Source organism: Acanthopagrus latus, chromosome 23 (assembly GCF_904848185.1).
Source record: "Acanthopagrus latus isolate v.2019 chromosome 23, fAcaLat1.1, whole genome shotgun sequence".
NCBI lineage: Eukaryota > Metazoa > Chordata > Actinopteri > Spariformes > Sparidae > Acanthopagrus > Acanthopagrus latus.
Genome location: NC_051061.1, coordinates 3,338,394 through 3,348,380, shown reverse-complemented (window position 1 = coordinate 3,348,380; position 9,987 = coordinate 3,338,394).

Below are 9,987 nucleotides of genomic sequence, written 5' to 3'. Positions count from 1 at the left end.
CAAGACACAAGTCAACAAAACTAGACACCTAAATCAGCTCAGTGCCTTCTGTTGCTGTGTTCGGTCGGGCGGGTTAGTCTACAGTAGCTCAATTAGCGCAACATTACCTTTCTAGTCAGCGCACAGCAGGTTTGCTATTTTAAATGCATTCAAATGGCGCCTAAGCACACCATGAGGTGAAGGCACACACACACACACACACACACACACAGGTGTGACAGCAGGCTGGAGGCTGTGGATTTACTACACAGGAAATAGAGGACTGTGGGAGGTTATGGCACGTCATTAACATACACACAGACACAAACACACAGGCACACACACACACACACACACACACACTTTGTGTATACAGTGAGATACAGAGCTACAGGTCACATCTTCAGGGGCAGAGGTCTTTATTCTGTGTCCATCACTGAGGAATACTGGAAAACATACTGGCTCTCAATATACAACCTCAAGTTTTTTTGTTTTTTTTAACAGCAATCACAGTTTTTTATTCAAACCAAAATAGACTCACATTAGATACACATAATTCAATTTAATTAGGTTGACTGAGATATGTGGCTAAACTATTATGTTCTCACTTTACGTTTCATGGGCAGCTATACTGAGCCATCTGTCTGATGAGCATAAAGGGCAGCACCAAAGACAGAGAGTCAACCCATGGATATGTTTAAACTTTTCATTTCTTTATTTTGCAACGTAAAATTTCTTCAGGTTTAATTTTTAATTCCCTTTGGTTATGGTCTAGTTGGGTTTTGGTAAATAAAACCCACACTGCATCGTCATAACTAAACAAATGAATACAGCGATTGCCAGCAACTCCCTAACATGTATCACCATTCCCAAAAACAGCATTGCCATTGCAGTGGACCAGTGACAGATGCACCAGAGCTCCAGTATACTCTCACACTTTGGTTAAGTTCAGTCAAGGAAGCTACTTGGTTAGGTTTAGGAAAACACTGTGGTTTGGAGTTCAAATAACCACGTTATTCCTGTTACTTCAGCTACAAACATATTTACATTACATGAGTGACTGACATCAAGTCATGCACATGACATAGTTTTATTACATTAGTAAGTTAAAAGACCACACCATTGATATCTGGTTTCACACTGGATGGAAACCAATGTACATTTGTGTAAATGTTGTGTCAAACAGTGGTCTCTGGCATGGCAAACACCTCCTCGCCAAGACCATCACCTTAACTATCAGCCCCAAATATGACTGGTAAATGTGTCTCATTACTCATGTCCAGTGGTTCGGTGTTACACGTGCTGAATTGCCTTTTTGAGGAGTGGACACTGCAACAAAGTTTTCATCATTTCATTCTGTGAACTGGGCTGGACTGAAGCAAGCAAAGACAGTTACCATGCTTTATCTGTGACATAATGTACATGGGTGGCATCATCAGTCTGCAGTGAAAGGTTCTGTGTCTGTTCGTTCCAGAAAAAAAGACGGGAGCAGATTCTTTCACACTGTCTGGCATCGTCAGACTTCTCTTTGAATGGAGAGGTGTTGCATGCTAGTATTTCATGCCAATTAACTTCACCATATCATTAAAATCATACGATCGGCCAAGTTGTGTGCGTTTTCCCAGAGCGGGTGTTTGTCTGGACGTGTGTTGGGAGTCTAGCCAGGTATGTTTATGGGCAGAGATCTTTGCTTCAGTCATACTGAGAATGACGCACAGTGTGTACCTGTGGCTCATTTACTCAAATGTAACTCCAAACAGACCTCTGATTTAGTCAGTAATACATTTTTTTTTTTAAATAAGACGCAATTGATGCAAAGTTGGAAAGAAGTTGCATCCTATTCATTTCTTTTCATTTATTTGCTTTGATTGATTCAGCTTATTAGGTATTTTCTTTTCTTTTTAAAGTGTTTTCAAGCTCCAAATGTGGCCCACATCTTCATGTAAGGTTTCAAAACTACTGAAGCTATGGGGAGTGAGGGGGAAAAGACCAGTCTGTTGAAAGAATAGTTAGATATTGTGGGAAAGGCACTTAGAAGGTAGATGAGAGACTTTTTACCTCTCTCATTCTTTTGTAAAACTGAAGCTACAGTCAGTTAGCCTAGCTTAGCACACAGGCTGGAAACAGTGAGAAACAGCAAGCAAGCACTTATGAGATTTCCATTAAAATGCGATATATACGCGTGTGTGTGTGTGTGTTTGTGTGAGTGTGTGTCCTCAAATGTCAATCAAATCACAATGGAAATCTCATAAGTTCCACTCGTCGACATCCTTACCTAAGTAAAGTTTAAGAGAGGAGAACTGAAGAGACTACACTGAGTCTCAGCTTTACTGGATATTTTCCTTCTCTTGATCATTTCTCTCTCTGCTGTCTGGCAGCAGCACACTGCTCATAGTTTCCATCCTCAGCCTGTCTGCTCCGTATGTGTGTGAGTGTGTCTGAGTGTGTATGTGTGTGTGTCTGTGTGTGTGTGTGTGTGTGTGTGTCAGGGGAGAGGGGGATGGGTTTGATATTCTTTGCATGTTGGGAAACAGAAACTAAGAGCAACAGAGAGACATAAAGTGTGTTAAACATTCCTCTCTCTCTCTCTCTCTCCCTCTCTGGCTGGCAGTACTGAGTCACTCCCCAGTCTGCTTTTCCATTTGTTCACTCTCAGCTGGCCCCCCTCCTCTCTTCTTTTCAACCAACCAGCCACTCCACACTTTCTTCAAGACTTTCCTCCGTCATTGCTTCTCCCCTTGTGTCGTACTGTATTTCGCGTCCCCTGCTCCCCTCTCTTTCTTCGCGAAGGGGGTGATACGTTACGTTACAGCGTTCACAGCTGAGGCAACACGCCCTGCAGATATATACACAGTCTATGCATTTATTACAAGTACGTGAATGGCTGCTGATGGGGTGATGTCACTCAGATGTTATATTCTGATGAAGACACTGCCCCAACTGTCTGTCTGTTCTGTTCTTCCCATATTGTCTACTGTGAAACTAATAAATAAAACAGAGATTTCTTCTTTTTTTTTTAGATTCAAATTCAAATTGCGATTATAACAAAAGAAGAGATCTGCAGCCATGCTAGCAGCTCGGTGAGGCTGCGTTAATGCAGACTGATTCTGTGAGCTAACATGCCAACGCACTAACAGGCTTACAACTGACCCTTTTCCCTTGGTGCTCCAAAAATATTCGAGCGAGCTTGGTACCTGGATGAACTTCAGTCAGTGTTTCCGTTTCCTCTTAAACTTATATGCGTTAGGTTCGTCTATGTTGAGTTAAGAGGATGAACAAAACATGTTGCTGCGATTATGGAGTCCAGTGGGGTCTACCTCCAGCAACTCATTCACTCCATTCTCTGCTAGAAGTGGGAGGGTGAAGGTGTGCATAGCATCTTAGCATCTTGGTTATATCTAATCTTAAACTCTGTTTGCAAACTTCCGGCAGTCCATCATACCTGGAGTCAGGATCTTGTCTATTTGCTGTGCAACCGTCTGGAACCATCCAGATGACACTTTCTAAGAAATCCCAACCACGAACATTTGAAAACATAATGAAAATGTCAAATTCCTGTATAGGATGCAGCTCACTCCCAGGAAGCTCCAACTGATGATGCTCACTCCCTCCCCCGGTACGAGCTCCGCCTGAGGGCACACAGAGGTTCCCCTGCACATGTATAGGAATTGTTTTTTGGTTTTTTTTACTACAGGCATAAGACATTAGACATAAGAAAACAGAAAAACACAGTTAAACAAAAGTGAAGACACCTCAGCAGGTCCAGCACGCATTCATTTCTCTCCAGTGATTTCTTGCGGTTACCATGCAGTGTGTAGCATGTGCCACACACACATATATTTAGATGGCAGACTCCCTCCTCAGAGCCTGTCTGAGTTTACCTTGGCAGGCACATCAAACACAATGTCTGCGTGTGTCGTTTGACTGACTGCAAACAGCAGAATCGTTTTTTTTTTTGTTTTTTTGTTTTTTTTTACTACAGTACTTAAGCAGCGCTATGAATAAATAGGTAGTGTTTTCTGGGAACATCAGTTCAATTTGACCTCGTTGACAGAGAGGGAGAGAGAGAGAGAAAGAGAGAGTGACAGAAGAAGAGTTATAGAGCAGGGGGGAAGAAGGAAGAGTGAGTCATACATGTGGACGTGGCTTCCCTCTCTCTCTCATCTCTCTCTCTCTCTCTCTCTCTCCTTTTTGCTTTCAACTCCTGCGTCTCGTTCTTCGTCCGTCCCTCCTTTTGCTCCCCAAACCAGAGTGAGGCCTTCAATTATCTGGTTTTCTGGCAGAGAGAGAGAAAGAGGAGTTTGGACTCAGAAGACCTTCATCTCTCTCTCTCTCTCTCTCTCTCTCTCTCTCTCTCTCTCTCTCTCTCTCTCTCTCTCAATTTAGGAAATTCCTTCATCATTTTCTTTGAGATTAAACCAAGTCTGTCTCTCTCTCTCTCTCTCTCTCTCTCAGCTGTACATCCAGTAGGTGGTTTTAATAACAGGTGGCAGTAGAGTGTAGTCAGTCTAGCCCACATGCCTGCACTTTAGACTCACACCCACTGAATGAACTTATTACATCCTTCAGGCCAATTTCAAGTCTTTCTGTGTGTTTTTAATGTCTCTCCCTCGTCTGTCTCACGGAACAGATAAGCTGTATTTTCTAACTGTAGGAAGATGAAAATCCCTGCACAGTCGAATTTGTTCTACTTTTTTTTCCCACTCTGCTGTCTCGTTGTCTAGCAGGGCTTTACCAAATACTCTGAAGTTTAGAAGCTTCTTTCGTAATGTTGACATTCGTAGTTTTTTTCTCTTTTAAAGATATGATATGTAAGAATTCCACTCTCAAATGTCTTGAAATGACTGGACCTTTGTTGTACATTGCACTGACTCGTGTCAGCCTGCTTACATTTTCCCAAACGTGTCAACCAATGTTCAAACCCAAAGAAATCCACTTTTTCTCAAGGTGAGTGTCGTTTAGTCGCCGGTTGCTGTTTCCAAGATGGGGAAATTGTTGAAAGAGACTAAACCTAACGTGAATAAAACTTTATCTCATCTGTGAACATTTGTGCCTGCGTCGATTTTCATCAGCAACGGTGCCTGTTTAATGGTGTGTTCACCGCTGAAATTCTCTCTTCATTGTATGGTAAAGAACGCTTCCCCTCCAGCTCCAGTTGGCAGTCAACATTACACAAAACACACAACTGAGGTCACCTCCCAGAATTGTTGCTGCAGCCGGGTTAATACACGGGGTGAAGATGAATCCACTTTTTAATACAAAAGTTAAAAAGTGTGACCAATTAAAAAAAAAATCTGTTTCACCAGTTTTATGGTAAATATACTGAAGTCGCGACAAATAAATATTATGTATCATATTGATTCTAGTGACATAGTCTTAATTAACAGCTGGTTAGTGTGTGTACAAGTGACGTTACTCATGTTAAAAAGTATAAAGTTATAATAAAGTTGTAAAGTATGCTACGTCATTTACGTATGTTAAAATACTTACGTTACATGAATCAAAAACAAATCACACTTGACTGTGGGTCATAAATGGGATGCAGACCTCAGTCTTTGGTATATTCTCTTTAAAGAAATCCAAAGCGGGTACATTAGGGAGAAGAATCTGTGCATTGCAACCATGTTGGGGGAAAAGCAGACCCAGAACAACCAATTAGCAGATGGTCAGTTCCTGTCAAGTACTGAAGACACTACCACACACACACACACACACACACACACACACACACACACACACACAGGTGAAACCCATGATTATTAGGTGGAAACCTCCTGTTCCTACCATGCACACACACACACACTTGCAGTAAATGATTATTAGTGGGAGGCCCCTTTATAGACACACACACACACACACACACACACTCTGCATAAAACCTGAGACTCCTCTCCTGTCCCGTCTTTGCCAGTAGCGTAAACTTCAAAGAACCAATAGCTTCCGTTCATAAATAGCCCATTACACACACACACAAACACCTACAGACACACACACACACATGCATATTTAACCAGTAATGAGAAAGCAGCAGGTAAGCTAACCTTTTCATCCTCCCTCTCTCCCTCCCTTCCTCTCGCCCTCTCTCTCTCTCTCTCTCTCTCTCTCTCTCTCCATCACACACACTAGCTGTCTCGCTGTGTGTGATGACAGACAGCTGTGCATGCAGGTTTTACAACCAGAGAGGAAGTGCAAAGTCGACAGCAGTGTTAACATCAAAGCCAGTAGCTACTGTACAGTGAGGTCCAGTCTATCACACTAATGTTTGGTGAAATCTGAATTCACGAGTCTCATCAAATGAATTTTCCAACATTAAAGATTGTTTGTTCTGTGTTCCGCCACGTTTCGACTTTCTAAACTATAACCTGTAATGTACAGCAGTCTGCTGGTACTTGCAGACTGATATTTATATTGAGATTTCTTAAAGTGAATCTCTCGCCAAAATGCAACATAGGCTTTTTATTAATGTATATGAGTCAAACCTTCGTGTAAAAGCATAATTACGATGAAAGAGGCACTTTACTGTATTTCTGCTTACCGCATTTTTGTTTTCGGGTCAAACTCATTTTCAATGGGAGTGCTACGGGCACTTTTATGATAGCATCAAAATCTCTATTTTTAAAACACTAAGAAGACTCGACACAACATGAAACTTTGCTTGTAGGATCACCAGGGTCTCTACACATGAACACAAGCATTGAGAATATTGTTTGTGTCTACAGAGTTGTACATTGTTTTGTTGTTAGTGAAAAAAAATATTGACCTTGACGTTGAAAAAGGAGCCTCATATAAGAAACAATACTAAAATCAGAAGCCGGAAAATTTGCGTGAAATATTGTGTGGATAGCTGTTGCTGGAACACAGTAGCGTTCCACCTTTTAATGCTATCATAAAAGTGCCCCATGCACTCCCACTGAAAATGAGTTTGAAAAACAAAAATACAGTAAATCTCTAAAGAGCCTCTTTCGTCGTAATTATGTTTTTATACAAAAGTTTGAATCATATAAATTCAAAAAGCCTAGGCTGGATTGTGGCGAGAGTTTCACTTTAAGGTAAATTAGCAGAATTGTTAAGGGATGCCCAAATTGGAGTATAGAAGATGTGCTCACTTTGTACACATCATGTTGTCTGCTCCCTCCTGAACACACACACACACACACACACAGCTAACATCTGGAAGTAGTGCTGTAGCGAGGGTATTGTTGTCACTTTGGATGAGAGGCAGAATTCTGCCCAGCTGACTTCTCACCAACCTTTCTCTCTCTGTCGAATCACTCCCAAGGCACTAACAACTATTAATTAAAGGGTAACTCCACCAATTTCAGACACTGAAGTATGTTTACAGGTTTTTGGGGGTACTCCTGTACTATATGTGTAAAACAGAAGTGTATACCTTGTTGTGGCTCCAGTGGAAGCTGCATGTAATCTGATACATTCCCACCAGTGATGTCACTCTGTAGTTTAGGTGCGTTGTGTGTAATGGTGGTACCAGGTTTTGAAAAAGAAAAAAAAAATGCCTGGAATAAAAAAGATGGTATCTCTGTTTATGCTGTATCAATTTACATTATTTGTTTTTGAACCGTCCGTAAGGAGTCCAACAGTGTTACAGGAGTGCTTTGAGCGAAATGCTAACATCAGCATGCTAACATGCTCACAATCACTGATGTTAGCAAGCACAATATTTTTTACCATTACCATTTCCCATGTTCACCATCTGAGTTAGCATGTTTATATTTGCTAATTAGCGCTAAACATACATTACAGCTGCGGCATATGATGTCAATCCATCCAACAGCTGTTGGAACTTTCAGTGACTAAAACTGCTAAAGCACTGACACATTTTGAGGACAATTTCAATGCAAGATCCAGCTACAGTATCCGTTCTAGAGCTTTTGATGGTTTAAAAGAATAAATGGAAATTTTCAGAACAGCTATTTATGTGGCCCTCGAGATTACTGTGTCAACTGCTGTTGCCAAGGTGAAAAAATCTGAAGTGAAACAATCATTGACAGGAAAGAAAAATCAATTTGGGGGTAATTTTGGTAATCAATCAATTGTGTCCATAGACTGATAAGTTTTCAGCTTGTCAGATATTATAAATATGTCCTGCTAGTGTAGGTAAAATCTTTTTGGGTTTTGAACTTGGAAGGAAGAGATTCTTTTGAGTCGCTGGCTGATTGCTCTTCACCAGTAGAGATGATGCAGAGAATCCCAAAGTCTGCATGCACGTGAACGGATCCAAATAATAAATTGTGACTTCTGCTCTTCCAAGGTTGTAGCAGACTCAGAGCTTCCTCGCCTGGGTTTGCTTGTTGCAGCATCTTCAAGCTGGCAAAAGGTCAGAAACAAATCACACAGGGAAACACATCTGTGTGTGTGTGTGTGTGTGTGTGTGTGTGTGTGTGTGTGTGTGTGGTTACAGCGAGGGCAGCTCCACCCTGCAGTCTGTCTCCCTGCTAACTGACCACAGTACATACTATACACAAGACAAAAAAGTCAGTCCGACAGTCAGTAACAGAGGGACGAGCCGACAATCACACAGTTAAAAAGAAAGACAGTCAGTCAGTATGCTACCAGAGCAGCACAGGGAGTAATGACTGCTTCTATTTCAGTCGATTTGGAAAACACACTGCCTTCCAGCCAAGGACACACGCTCCCTTTACTTCCTCCATCTTGCTTAGAATTTTCCCCTTTCCTGGTCTTCTCTTAATCTTGTATTTTGTCCACATTTCCATCCTCCTCTCTGTCCTTCTATTTACTTCTTCTCTTTTCCATCCTCCTCCCTCTCATCTCCTCATCCTTCACTGTCTCCTGAAACACTTCCGTCTTTTTCTTTCTTTTCACTCCCCTCCTCTATGTCCTGACCTCTTCTTCTTGACTTGTTCGCCCCCTTGTTCTTCTCGCAGCTACGCCGCTCTCTCTATGTGATGACCTGATCTTCACTGTGTATTTGAAGTTTCATTGTGACTTGCTACAAAGATCATGTAACCCTTGTTCCTACAGTGATAACTTTATATACATTATTCAATTACTACTGACTTCATGATTAAATGAAAGACTAACCTCATCATGCTGAGAATACAATGCAACAATTAGCCAAAAATCTGTTTGTATTTTAAAGACTACCAGTGTCATTTAAAGTGGAACATTTTCTCACATGCTACATTTTACATCTTGCATGTGTGGAGGTCATGAATCAATCTAAATGTAAATATGACGTCTCTGACCATTTTGTTTTTAGGTTTTTCTTAATCCCTCTTGCAGGACATGCTATAGTGATGATTGGATCGTCAAGTGCTTAAAACTACATATGATTTTTAATGAGATTATACAAACTGTGAACAAATGTATTTCCTCACTTCCTTCACCCCTGAAGTACCCGAAGTTACACCACTGGAAACTTGAAGAGAAAACAGTTTTTGACCGACTTCTCGTAGTGTTTCCCTAAGGTATTACTGTTGGTGCTACTGTCACAAAGATAGTGTTAGCAGCCGGGCTACTATCCAAAGCAAAAAAAGATCAATAAATAACCGTAAGAATCCCAATTTGACCTAGAAACCCTGATCTCAGTGCTACGAAAAGGCAGAGTAAAAGACCTGGTTGCATTAATAAGTGAGCGGGTTTTGTTACTCACTGATCAAGCAGAAAGAATGCTTGTTTGGAACCATCTGGAGCCCTGGTTATGGTTAGTGTTAGGAAAACACTACTAAAGGAAAACACTACTATCAATGGTGTAACAGACTGACCCAGCACCAGAGCACTATCCAACAGGGAAATACCAGTAAATCAATCTTGTTTTACCTCTGTTATCTCACTTTCTTTGCCTCTACAGCTCTTCCAGTTGGTCCACCAATACCTGGTGGATAGTGACCGGGGGGAAAACGATGCCTCTCCCTGTTTCGATTTCACAACGGCAGGTGCACTTTGTTCGTGCTGTGATTGTCTGCCCCTTGGCAGACCAGATAGCTTAGAGAGTGAGAGTTTACTGGCAACGAATCTGTAAACGGATGC